Source organism: Kogia breviceps, chromosome 11, assembly GCF_026419965.1.
Source record: "Kogia breviceps isolate mKogBre1 chromosome 11, mKogBre1 haplotype 1, whole genome shotgun sequence".
NCBI classification, from domain to species: Eukaryota; Metazoa; Chordata; class Mammalia; order Artiodactyla; family Physeteridae; genus Kogia; species Kogia breviceps.
Window position 1 is genome coordinate 88,090,698 of NC_081320.1, and position 13,168 is coordinate 88,103,865.

Genomic DNA, 13,168 nt, shown 5'->3' on the forward strand with positions numbered 1-13,168 from the left:
AGGAGGTTTAGACCGTGGTATCCACACCCTCCATAAATTCCGTCTCACTTGGGAGATGGCACCAAAAAAAAAAAAAAAAAAGAAAAATCAAGAAAACTGAAGAGCCACAGGAGGTAGCAATGAGGCAGGCAGTGTAAACAAGGAGGGTGAGATGAGTCGATTTCAGCCTAGAGGGGCAGCGACCCGCCGAGGGGATGTGCTGGGAGCGGGTCATCAACTTAGCCCAGCAGCACTATCCTCGGCGCTGCCATGCTTCCCATTGCTGTTGGCAAAGTCTGTTTGTTTTGCTTGTTGTTTCTTTTGCTCTGTGTTGCTGCCAAACTGGAGAGAGTAGAGCAGGCGATGAAAGTAGTGTTTGGCCCACCATGTAGGGATGGAGGGGAAAGATCTAGGATACACTAACTCCTGCCCAACTTTAAGCACTTATCCTTCTCATGCGGGGTTGAGGTCACCCACCCGGGGGAAGCAGAACAGTGCAGAGCTGGCATGTGGGATGCAGGGATTAGAGCTAACATAGGAGGCCCTGTCTAAGGCATCTGGGGGCTGAAACAGCCCAAGGGGTGTCCGAGTCAAATCCTAGGACAGTATGCAGCGTCACCCATCTTGGTAAACAAAGCTCATGTGATGAGCCCAAAGGGTACGGGGCCGGCCCGAGAGTGAGAAGCAGCCAAAGGCCAGAGATGGTTGAAACTGTAATCAAACAAGGGCTCCATCACGAGCAAGGGGAGCAGGGCACGGAGGGCCTGGTTTTGCCTTTACTGAACTTAAGCCACGTGGTGTTTGGGTGAGTCAGACTGTATGCCAGACGACCTAATCTCTGCTTCAATAATGGCCATGATGGTCAAGACTGAGTGCCTACCACGCGGCAGGCACTCCGCTAAGTAAACACTTCCTGTGCACATTTCCTTTAATCCTCTTAACAACCCAGTGAGGGGTTACTATCCCCGTTTTACAGATGAGAAAACTGGGGCCCAGAGAGGGGCAAGTATTTGTTCACGATCAACAGTTAACTCTGACCCTTGGCAGTCAGACTCTGCCCCCAGAGGAGCTTTCACTGGGGTCACCACGCAACGCACGCAATGCACCTGTGACGGTGGTGGGTTTTTTCCGTTTATTCCCAGTGAGGAAAATGGGAAATGAGAGACTTGCCTGAGGTCCAACAAAGCGGGTAAGTGACAGAATAGGGATCTGAGCCCATCCGAATTCCCCAATCCAAGCTCCTTCCACTACTCCAAAGGCTCTTATTTGTGGGGTGTCCTCTCCTGCAGACTCGAATGGCCTGGTACAAAGTTAAGGAGGAAAAGAATGCAAAACAGAGCTCCTCATAGCCCCAGCCGGGGGAAGAAAGCAGATCATTAACGGAGGTGAAGGGCAGGGCAGGGTGCAATGCTAACCATATGCCATCTCCCGTTTTTCATTTAAAAAAAGAAAATCACCTCGTCATTTTTTTAAATTACCTGTCCTGAAGGGGGAAAAGAGCAGGTACTCCAGAGGGCTAGGCACCTGCTTTCCTCACCGTCTGCTTCCAATCTGTTATCTGGCCTGGTGCATGTCTCCTGTTCCCGGGATGTTTTAAGGGGCCTTCCTAGCTGGGTCCAAAGAAAACATTCATTTTGATTACAGTAAAGAGGCGCATCTGCTAGCCGGGATTTGTGGGAGAGCCCATAATCCCTGCATTTTACCTCCTATTAGCCTTCTTCTCCAGGAAAGAAATGTCCTACTCTTTAAAGTCGAGGCCATAAAATTGTGACAGCTCGCTTGCAAACAGAGCTGATTCTGGAACATGAAACAGCCCTTCAGATAAAATATACAACTCAGGTGTGGGAGTGAGAGGGCTGAGGTTTTAAAACTGAATCAGCTGTTAGTTACATGTTGTTTTATGGCTCCATCGGGGCAGTTCCCTACTGTAGAGCATCACCAGTTCCAACATTTTGGACATATTTCCCATTAGCCCTTTATTTGAAATTTTATGCTTCCCCTCATAAAAACCCTCAGCAGATTAATGTGCTTGGGATGTTTATTTATAAGTACAGCTGGTCTCCCTTCAAGTTGCTTTTATTTTCGAGTTGCCTGAGTGTGCCCTTTGTGTAGCAGCAGAAGGGTGGGACAGCAACCCAGCAACGAGCATTATCTCAGAGATGAGGAGACACATGGCGAGGGTGGGGTCGGGGGTGATGGAGGACACCAGGCAGGCCTTTGAGGTTTGCCATGCGGCGAGGCACTTGGGAGCCTTCTTTGGCCTGGCTGCCATTATATGCATTGGGAACGGGCTATGTGTGGATGGAGGTACAGATGGAGACTGAGACAGCCATCCTCATCTCCCAGAGGGACCTATCCTGTGGACCTTTCCCTTCAAGACATCAGGAGTGGCTTGACTTTGTTCAAGTAGGAGCTATTCACCCTTGAGCTGAAGAAGAAGATAAAGTACTGACCAAGATTGCCAGTATTACTCTAATCTTGAATGAACAATCATCACTTCTTTTACAAGATACACGATAATCAAATGTCTCGTAAATTTCTAAATTTGTACCATTCTTTCCTCCTTCCTCCTGCTTCATTATTTTTGCACTAAATGTGAGCAATATCGTTATTTTTTAAAAGGTCAGGTCTTTAATCAGGTTCTTTTGGTGGGTGTGTAATTTTATTAAGGACCACCAGATTGTACGGTCTTTTGCACATTTGGCTTCTCAGGTCTTATGCATCATAGGAACGCTTAGCAACATCAGGGATGAGTATTCCTCCAGCTTCTGCTGTCTTTCCCCAGAAGTGGAGGCAACAATTAGAAAGTTCTGCCTTCCGTTGGTGTCAGGTCTGCCTCTCTACACAACTCCCGTCTTGCAAGTCCTATGCCTGTCCTCCAGGCCGCACAGGCTATCTCCTCTCCTTCTTCCCTTTGAGAGATTTAAAGACCATGCTCAGTCCCCCCAGATCATACTTTTCCCACACAGTATGTCCTGTGCTCTCCCATGCTCTGAGTGAGAATCCGAACGGGTGTTGGCCAAGTTAAGTCTTTTCCATCTTCCTTCGACTAACGGGTTCTTCTGCCCGCAAGACCACTAAGCCCTTGCCACACATGGCAGCCATTATGCAGTCATGTACTCTTGGCAAAGACTGTCTCTGAACTCCTGCTTCTGGGCTACAGAGAGAAATATTTTTTATCAGTCAGATGCCTTTTGATTCCCCAGGAAGTATAAGAGGCAGCAGACACTGAAACCCAAGAAAGAAGGAGAAAACTTTATACCAAGTGGCAAGAGACTGATATTTGTCTTGCCCTTGCTTCCAGAAATGTTTGGTGACGTCCAAGAGTGCAAGAAAATGCAGTCCAAGTACCAGATAATAAAAGTCATTCATGTGGCCTTTGGAGAGACAAATGCCCCATCCCCTGCCAAACCCCCTCTGAACCCCTCACCTCCTTGCTGTGTAATTGGTTCTCAAAGGCCCTCTGAGTGTCAGGAAACCCTTGCCCGCCCTCCACATCTCAGAGGCCAAAGGAAGCCAGGGTAAAAGCGACTGTGCTCAAGGCCTCAGGTCATTTAAGGGAAAAGATGAACAGTTGTTGGCATAAATAATCTCTTTGAAATACTAATGATTTTAACAAAGATGTAGCCCTGGGACCTAAAACTTTCCATTACATCCATGGCAAGACAGAAGGCCCTGGGACACTGGGAAGAGCAGAGACCCATCCACCAAGCATTTGGGGCCTGGATCACACCATACTCTGGGCACTTGCTGGGCAAAGTCAGTGTGAGCCTCCTGATAAGGTGTCCCGATCACACATGACCTCACTTCCATCAACCCCATCTACTTGGTTAAGCTCCTGGGTCTAAGTTCTTTTTTCCCCAAAACTGGTCAAGCTTACAGATTACAGTTCCTTAGGAGAGAGAAGACCTTCTATAGGAAAAGTCCGGAAGCAAAGCTGGGCTATTTCCCGTGCTGGCCTTCACCCTGTCAGGCGCTCCTGGCAAAGACCAAGGATGCTCTGACTACCAGAGGGTGAGGGCTCTGACTTGGGATGACCGGGGAAGACGCCCTAAAGAAGAGGCCTGGCGAGGGAGGGAGGTGGAAGAGGCGGCGCTTGAGGAATGGGAAGGGGGCGGGGGGACCCTACTTGTCAGTCAGCAGTGTACTTGCGCGGGGATAAATGGACACACTCACTGTATAAAACTGTCTGGCTCAGAAAGAGACTCGGTACATGTGAGCATCTGTGCTTTCCACGGCTAGGCTAATCACAGCGCAGAACTCCAGTGCTTAAGAAACAAGAGGGAAGAGATATGGGAACATGTGTATATGTATAACTGATTCACTTTGTTATAAAGCAGAAACTAACACACCATTGTAAAGCAATTATACTCCAATAAAGATGTTAAAAAAAACAAAACAAAACACTTCTGGCCCCTGGTAAGGGCTGGAGTCTGTTTTGATCTCTCCCACCACACACCAGGGCTCACCCCTGCCGCCCCAGCACTGCCCAGAACCCTTAGAATGCTTGGCTCTGACTTCAGGGAGGTGAATCCTAGGAGGCGCCTTCTTCCAGCTGAGATAACCCAAGGACTGGGCTCTTTCCTTATAAGAAGCAACAGAGGGAATTCCCTGGCAGTCCAGTGGTTAGGACTCCTTGCGCCTTCCCAGGGGCCCGGGGTTCAATCCCCGGTCAGGGAACTAAGATCCCACAAACCGTACAGTGCAGCCGAAGAAGAAGAAGAAGGGGAAAAAGCAGCAGCAACAGAACAACAATCCTGGCTCTTGGGCTCTGGAAACTGCAGCTCTGGTGCTCTGGAGCCCTAGGTGGCCTCCACCAAAGTCAAGTGAGTCAGTCTATTCCCAGGGAGAGGGAGAGGCATGCAGGGAAGGACCGCTCAGAGGACTCATCAACCACTGGCCTTGCAAAGACAAAGCTTCCTTCCAGAATTGCTTCCAACTGGAGCTGAGTGTGCATTTCACAGACCACGTGAATGTAAGGGACTTCGGTTGTTCTCTACTGCCGAGCAGGACAGACCTTTACAGACCATCAGATTCACTTGCTGTCACGGAACAGGGCGGAAGCCCCGGCAAACCTCCCAAATAAATAAGAGCCTTTCCCAAACCTGGGACTCATAGAACAAGAGGTGGCTTCCACAAAATGTCCCAGGGTTCCCATCCTCTCCCAGGCCTCAAAGCCTGCCTCATTCGGTCAAAATGTCTCATACACACACACGCGCACACGCACGCACGCACACACACGCACGCACGCACGCACACACACACGCACGCACATATGAAAGCATATCCAGCCCAGTGTGTCTTAAGAGTATGGCTACTCCCCAACTGACTTTGCAGGATTTCATTCACTTGCCAAGTACGGCCACTTGATGCATACTACTTATGAAGAAACTGTTAATTAATTGGAACAGAGCCAGCCGCCCTCCCGCAGAGGACTCTGTAGCCAGTACAGTGTGACTAGTGCCATGAGCATATGTGTAGGCGTGTGTGAGCGCGGGTATGGGGGGCACCGGGCACCTTGGCTCCCAACAAATCTTGGGATTGTGTACCTCCTGCATGACACACCCAGGCCAAGTTCTAGGGCTCCCACAACCTCCAAGAGGGCGTGGGCAACAGGCTGGTGGCACAAGGCCAGGAAGCAGGGAAGAGAGGGAAGTGTCTCCCTGGGGTCTGGCAAGAGTGGCCACAGCCCCTGGAAGTGGCCCCCGCTAACGCTTTGGGGGTTCAGGATCCTGCCCGTCTTATTATCTCTCTCCTCCAGGGAGGGGCAACCAGCAGCTCCGGACTCTTGTGTCCCATGCAGGCAGCCTCTGCGGCACTGTCATCTACGGCAGCCTCCTCACTCCTGATTCAAGTTCCCCCCACCATGGGGCCCCAGGTCTGTCCTCATGACCTCTCTGCAGCCAGGCCATTCCTGCTCTGATTTTGTGTAGTCAGCTTTTTAAAAATAGGTTGTTTCACAGTTACCAAAGCCAGAGGTGTTTTGTTTCCTTGTTTTTATCAAAAAAAAGTGAAAAGCACCCATAGTATCATCCCTTCAACTTGTGTAGACCATTATATTTACCCTTCCATCCCAGCTGGCCAGATTTTTTTGAGATTATCTCTAAACGATACATAACAACTAATGGAAGATGGGAGAAAGCATGAGTCTCACAAAACGGTGGGGAGAAGTAAAGGAGATCATGAATGAGAAGAGCTTTGTAAACGACCTGGTGCAGGGCATGCTGAAATCAATGTGATTATTCCCACCAGGTCGCTGCCATCTGGACCACCGTGGGCACTCTTTCCTACCACGAGGGTCTCCTGCCTGGACTTCAAATCCTGCCTACTGGAGGTTGACCAGAGAAGGTACCCTCGGGCCCTTCGAAGCCTCGGGAAAGTCACTGCGCCTCGCTGGGGCTGACCAATGGAGGGACTCCAGAGTTGTCAAAAGACAGCAACTCTCAGTTCCTATCCAGCCCAACGTCCGACAAATCACGGGTCCAGATTTGCGCATCAACGCCCTGGGGAGGACAAGGGTTCCTGCAGGTTCTCAGGCCTAGCTGATCAGATCTTTCATGTGCGTGCGACCAGACGCAGATGGGGCGTATGATATTCACACAAGTGAAAACAGTCACCTTCCTTGCAGGTTCTGGGCTGCAAAAGGTGAAGGGAACTCATGAATTCTCTAGTTCATGTTTCACTTTAGGTTAGAAGAAAAACCACAGAAAAATAAACCGTGTCAATCAGCCCCGCTGTGTAAACAAGTGATTGATGCTAACTCATGAGACAGTTTGCATTTCTTTATGGAGGGGCCAGCGACAAAGACCACCAAACAAACCTTCTCTTTTACGGTTATTTGGAAAAGGAGCAAGGGAAGCATTGGTTTTAGCTCTGGGAGCTGCTAGAACCAGTCCTTCGCTCCCCAGACAGCCTCTCTGCACATCAAGCCTGTGGCTTTTCTACTGTGTGGTCACCAGCAGCCTGCCGTGGGTTGGGGTGAGGCCTTGTGAGCACTGCTCCTCAGGGCCCCCACCCTCAGGGGCGGGACTGGGATCTCCTCCGTAGGAGAGAGATCCTAAGGTGCCTGCTCCTTCACAAGGCACCTTTGTGCAAATTAGAAAAAGCTGGCCCCCATCTTTCAGACGCAATGCTGGCTCGGTAGACAGACAGAGCCTTTGCAAATTAGAAAAAGGTGCCCCTACCTCCAGATCAGTGGTCTGCAAACTTTTTCTATCAAGGGCCAGATAGTAAATATTGTAGGCTTCGTGGACCAGGAGGTCTCCACATTGTCACACAAAAGCAGTCACAGACAGCACATTGACAAATGAGTGTAGCTGTGTTCCAAAATGTTTTTATTTATAAAGACAGGCAGTGGACCTGATTTGACCCACGGGCTATTGTTTCCCAGCCCCTGCTCCAGGCGGATGCAGCCAAGCACCAGCCCGGTAAGCGGGACACAGGCTCAAACTCGTCCACTGCTCATTCCTCTGACCAGGCACTCTTGTGCAAAAACTACACAGTCCTACATGGTGGCTCTTCTCTGAGTCTCCAAGGTGCTGGGAACCTAAGGGGACACACTTCTTAGACCTGGAATGGACCACCCCAGGGAGCCTTAGCCTCCTTAATCCCCAGCCCTCTCCAGCTCTTACTGCCTCCAGATCTTCTTGCCAATCAGAATGCCAATTCCCTGCAGCCCCAAAGCCTCTTCCTCATTCCACTGAGTAGCCCCAAGCCAGTGACCTGCACGGGGCCTGCATTTCAAAACCACACTTCTATTTACTTGAAGAGATAAAGACAAGGTCTATGAAGACAGGAAATCCAGCAGAGCCAAATCTCAAGGATTCTCACATGAGCATAGCTGCCTGTCTCCTGAGACCTCTGTTTTGGCAAAATACCAATTAACCAACGAATCATTGGTTGGAGTGAAAGACTAAGACAGTTGGCAGAAACAAGTTATTTCTGGACATTTTCCAGTTATTTTTCCAACCAGTCTTCCAATTATACTTAGAATATAGCTGTGGCTTCATGAAAACACTGGACAGTCCACAACCTTGCAATACAAGCAGAGTCTACAGAAAATCCATTTCTTACAGCGCCAGAGAGCAGCCCTGACAGCGGTTCCCAGGAACACTGGTCTGACTTTAAGTGGAATACTCCATTATATTACTCACCCTTCATCTGACCTTCATAAACATCAAAACCTTACCACCCTGCATCCTGACATTTAATTCTTTCCTGTCATCTAATGAGGCCACATTAGGTTAGAAGGTCACTTGTCATTTACAACGCTGAGAGAGACATATCATTTTAATGAAGCTCCTAATTCAGAGAGTAATGAACCTGTGGACAAGGTTACAACACATGCTGGCCAGGAGACAATGGAGGCCTCGGACTTAGCTAGGCCTTTGTGAAATCACACGGAAGGAATGACAAAGAAGCGAGGAAGGCTGGCACTGCTGCATAAGCTGCCGAGGCTGGCCAATGTCACTCTAAATTCAACTATCCAGAAGAAAGTGTGGATTCATGTTAATATATTTTACAAGGTCCTATCATTTATCATCCTTTTGTTTTTCTTTATGAATAACAGATTTTCCCTCGGCTAAAAAGCACATCGGGGGTTGGGTGGATGGGAGAGAGACCAAGAGCCACTTGCTTTTTCTTCAGTGGAATGGAAGGTCATACAAATTCTTCTCCCTACGAGAGCTTGGCCAAGTTTCGACGGGGAGAACTGCTAGGAAGTCCATGGCAGAGACCCGGATTGCAGATGCAGCCACACTTCACGCTGGGGAGGGAAATGAGGCACATGGAATGCTCTCGATAGCAATGGTGGCTGACGGTGATGCCAAGCCCTGCCCTGGCCTGCAGAAAAAGAGGACATAGCCTTTCGGAGCAGCAAGAGGAACTGTCCAGATACCACCCAGAATTCAGCCCAGAGAGGCGAAGACCACTGACAGCAGTGCTTCCCGCCACGCCTCCTCCTCGCCAGCACACACCCAGGGGATGAGGTTCCACACTGGCTCCTCAGGTTAATAGCGTCCTCTGGTTTGGCCTGGAAACAGGGCGCCATGTGGCTGACGCGAAGCTGGTCAAAAGTACCTGCGGGGTTCTTTGGTGTGAGAGCGTACAGGAACTGGCAGCTCTTTTCTCAGATGGAGACGTGAGAACAGAGGAGAGCGAGCTCCAGAGAGGGGAGGGGATTCTCCCACTGGAGCTGATGGAGGCAGTCCTGGCAAGGGGAAAGGGCTGTTACAGGAAGGGCATGGAGACGTCCGACAGACCAAGTGCTGGCCAGGTGAGCTTTTCCCACGGTGACTGGGACGGACTCTATTTTCCAAAGATGAATGCAACAACTTTTGCCACCCACATGCTTTTCTGCAAGTTGCTCTTGGCACTCTCCCACCCCCTTGAATCTAGGAGGGCTCTTGACGGCTTTGACAAGTCAAATGTGGTGGAGATGGCACCAGGCCAGTTTGGCTCCCTGCCTTTGGCATGCGGGCTCTCGGGACGCTCCCTCTGGGAAATCAGCTTCCCTGCTGTGAGAAGCTCAAGCCATTTGGAGAGGCCAAATGTAGGTGCCCCAGTAGGGTGGACAGCCCCACCGAGCTCCCAGCTGATGGCCAGCCACCGGCTGCCAGCCACCGAAACAAGCTGTGTTAGACGTGCAGACCAGATGAGCCTTCGGATAACATCAACCCCAAAACCATCTGACCGCGATCACATGGGAGACTCCAAGCGGGAAACCATGCAGCTGCGCCTGGTTAACCCACAGAACCCTGAGCGATAATAATAAACTGTTCTTTTAAGCCACCAAGTCTCCGAGTGGTTTGTTGCATATCAATAGTTAACTAAAATATAGGGATGGCATGAACCCCGACCGATCAGAGTGGATGCTGACTGACAGTGGGGCTGGAGCAGGGTCCTTGGAGACCTCCTGCTGTGCCAGGTGTTTACCCTCTAATGCCCGGAATGTGAGGAGGCCCAGTAATGACTGGGGGAGGCGCTAAGGTGGCAGAAGGGCACCCAGGGAGACGGGGACCACAAGCATTTCAGAATCTTAACAGACATATTCACAGGCATCAGCTGGCATCATCCCTGGCATCCCTCATCCTGGCATTCACGCCTACATCCTTGCTGGGCTCTATCAGATGCGGGAAGGTAACCTGTGCCGCTCCTGGGATTCAAGAGTCTCCTGAGAACCCAACACTTTCACTTCTTTAGAACCGTTTTCTATCCATGATTGCATTTGATCTTTAAAATTGTCCTGAGAGGCAGATGTTACTGGCCCCCGTTTGACATGTGAGAAAAAATCTGCAGTCCAGAGAAATTGAGGAGGGACAGAGACACACTCGTAGGAAGTATATTGTTGGGGACACTTTATTTCCGGTTCTGACACCGCCTCGGTCTGGGACCTTAAGCCATTGCTGTGACCTCTCAGAGGCTCCCCATCTCTAAAGTGAACACATGAGAGGATGATTTCCGATGGTGCACGTGGCATTACCATTTTCTGACTTTGTGACTTGCCTGAGGTCACCAGGAAGGGAACAGCAGAATCAGGACAGGGTCTCAAGGGCCATGACTCCTTGTCCAGTGCTCACACGACTGCCTCCACAGCTGCCTTCCTAAGACATCTTGGTGTCATTATACAATGGGCAGCCCACCTCGATCCCCGGGCCTGGACAGGAGAATGTTTCTCGGTCTATACCCAAAGAAGAGTTTCTCTGCTTGTGCCTCGGGACCTGGGCCTTCTACTCTGATATCCAAGGACTAAATCTTTGGAGGAAGTATGGGCGTGAGGGGAGACAAGGATGAGGAGAGACATGAGGTGGGGCAGTTCGCACTGAATTTCAGCCAGATCTGCCTAGGCTAGCTCTGAGTAAATCCTGCAGCCACCACACAGGAAGCTGCTAATCAGGGCAGACACTGTCTCATTCAGAGGTCCAGGGCCCATCTTGACCTAGACCTAAGGCAGCATCAGGAGGTGATGGATCTCTCCTGAGATTGTGTGGTTTCCAGGAAAGCATTCCAGAATCTGAAACCGGCTTCAAAGGAATGTGTATTTGCTCACTCCCGCCCTGGCTGGGAACCAGCCCAGGGCACCTTATTCTTATTAGGCTGGAGATGTCTTGGACACTAAGCTTGAAAAATGCACCGAGGATTCTGGCACAGATGGGGAATGGTGTGGCTATGCAGAAAACCCCGTTGTTGGCAGCACTAGACTTTCTCTGAAAGATTTTGGGGGCAAGTAATTTAACTCCTTTCTATCTCACATTTTTCAACTTTGAAATGGAAATGAGAAATTTCTTTGTCTTAAAACCTTCTTATAGGGCTTCCCTGGTGGCTCAGTGGTTGAGAGTCTGCCTGCCGATGCAGGGGACGCGGGTTCGTGCCCCGGTCCGGGAAGATCCCACATGCCGCGGAGCGGCTGGGCCTGTGAGCCGCGGCCGCTGAGCCTGCGCGTCCGGAGCCTGTGCTCCGCAACGGGAGAGGCTGCCACAACGGTGAGAGGCCTGCGTACTGAAAAAAAAAAAACCTTCTTATACCTGTGAGGCTGGATGGGACAGAGTGGGAGCTGAAGCTTCCATTACCTGCTAGAAGGTGCAATAGATCAAATACAAGAATCAAATGTGAGGGAGAATCTCCAAGTAGAGAACAAAGAAGAGAGTCCAAAGTGGGACTGAAGTGAGAATTAGGGTGGAGAATCTGGAAGGAGCAAATGTGATTGGATAGAAATGTGGACAAATTCCTGAGAACGGCACCAACACCCCCTGCTCCTCCATACCCGGCGTGTGTGTGTGTGTGTGTGTGTGTGTGTGTGTGTGTGTGTGTGTGTGTGTAGAGAGAGAGAAGGAGGGAGCACTGGCCATTAAAGCAATGAGGAAGACACAGGTTATGCTTTATTATTTATTTACTCTCATCTGAACCTGGATGCAAGGCTGCCAGGGGGTGCCCCACCTTGAGATGATAAATTTTATGTATCAACTTGACCACAGCACCCAGGTGTTTGGTCAGACACTAGTCTAGATACTGCTGTGAAGGTATTTCTTTTAGATGGCATGAACATTTAAACTAGTAGACCTGATCAGCTCAGTGCTTTGTGACCCCCCCAGAGGGAAGGGATAGGGAGGGTGGGAGGGAGACGCAAGAAGGAGGAGATATGGGGATGTATTTATATGTATAGCTGATTCACTTTGTTATGAAGCAGAAACTAACACACCATTGTAAAGCAATTATACTCCAATAAAGACGTTTAAAAAATAAATTTAAAAAATCAGTAGACCTTGAGTATAGCGGATCGCGCTCTCCATAATGTGGGTGGGCCTCGTTCCATCAGTGGAAGGTCTTAAGAGAAAAAAGGATTGACGTCCCCCAAGAAAGGAATTCTGCTTCCAGACTGGCTACAGGGTCAAAACTGCAACATCCACCCTTCCCTGGGTCTCAAGCCTGTTGGCCAAGCCTGCAGCTTTTGGACTTGCCAACCTCCATAATCACAGGAACTAATTCCTTAAAATAAGTCGGTCTTTATGTATCTACAGCTAAATCTAAATCTACATTTATATCTATCTCTATTTCAGAGGAGAGTGGACGAGAGGTGATGCGCTGATGTCAGACTGGTGGGGAAGTGGTCTCATCAGCCGATGAGAGCCCTGTGGCAGACTCGTGGATCAGCACCTCGGCCTCAGCACACCCAGAAAATGCAGAAATTCCACCACGATCTGTTCTCTGCCTTCCTCTCCTCTCACTCTACACACAGTTTCCCTGGTTGATCTCATCTGCCGTCTCCCACCTGTTCAACCATGTCCTCTTCTTCAATGATTCCCAGATCTCGATCACTGGCCCTGACCTCTCTGCTGAGCTCCAAAACCCTGTTCCCAACTCCTGCTGGACAATCTGTCTAAGAGTTCCATTAGTACCTCACATTCAACATCCATAATCTGAACTTATCACTCCCCACCTCCGAAGAAACCCTGCTGCTCCTCCTGGTAAAATGGCGTTATCAGCTACCCACCTTCCCAAGCAATTAACTCGAGAGTCAAGGATAACTCCTCTCTGTGCCGACCCCTATCCAATAATCACGAAGGCCTGCTGGTGTTGCCATTAGGATTTTCCCAGTGATAAAGTTACTGTCCTAATTCAACACTCATCTCTGGCCTAACTACTCAAACAGCCCTCTGTGGGTTTCACTGGTCACATCCACAGTCTACCAGGA